Consider the following 1,067-nt stretch of genomic DNA (forward strand, 5'->3'; position numbering starts at 1 on the left):
TTTTGCCACAGTAAAAACTAATCAATGTGTAATTCCGTAGACATAATAATCATAAATTGCCTGATTATTGTTGCTTGGTTTATCTTAATGATCGTACTTGAGCATGAAACGATCAATAAATATTGGTAAATTGATATTGTACCTTATCAATGGAATTATTAAATATCAATAAAAATATGATTTACGATTGCATTTTTTTCACGTTTACAAGTGAAAGTAGATAGTTGTTGAAAAACATGTGTGTTATCAAATTAAATATTTTAGTCAATAACCCAATTCTACGTAGTTATTCGTCAAAATGATTTTAACACGTCTTTATCATTTTGCGGCATGAAAATTTAAAGGTTCTGTGTCAGATATTTTCAAGTTGACTTTTTATTTTTTTTAATTCTTTATAATTTTCTGTAAAAATTAATCAATTTGAGAAATTATTATTTATAATAACTATTGTACTATTGTCATGTTGTGCTACATTTTTTATAAAGAGTTTTTAATTCCTGTGGTTGAATTTCTTTTTAACAAACATAATATTATGAGGTTGTCGTGTTAGGAAAAATATCACATACTCTTTCTTACACCGGACATATGTTACTGGATTAACCACTACTTTTCTACATAAATAATTCATTATGTAATTAATTTAGTACTTGACTTAGAATGTTGATATTATTACTTTCAAAGTTACTAAGTATGCAATATTTATTTATATATTTTTTTTAAAAGTTCTAACTATTAAAATCAATAATATTAAAAACTAAAAAGTTTTATCTATAGAATCTTATTGCTTTGTAAGCAACATTTTGTACTCTTTTGTTTTTCACAGATTGATTTTTGTTTTGATGATTAATTTTTAAATAATGTACACATTGTTTCTAATTTTATTTTCTAAATATTCACTAAAATAGTTTTAATTATAGGACGTGCGCTTTAATTTTGCGTTCATTTTTCTGTTACTCATTGCATCTATTAATTTTAAATACGTATTATTAAGATAAATCCATAAAAAATCAGCATGTATATGAAACTAGTCAGATGAATATTATGATAATTTTACTGTACCATAAGTT

This window comes from Daktulosphaira vitifoliae, unplaced genomic scaffold, assembly GCF_025091365.1.
Source record: "Daktulosphaira vitifoliae isolate Bord-2020 unplaced genomic scaffold, ASM2509136v1 Scaffold_1204, whole genome shotgun sequence".
NCBI classification, from domain to species: Eukaryota; Metazoa; Arthropoda; class Insecta; order Hemiptera; family Phylloxeridae; genus Daktulosphaira; species Daktulosphaira vitifoliae.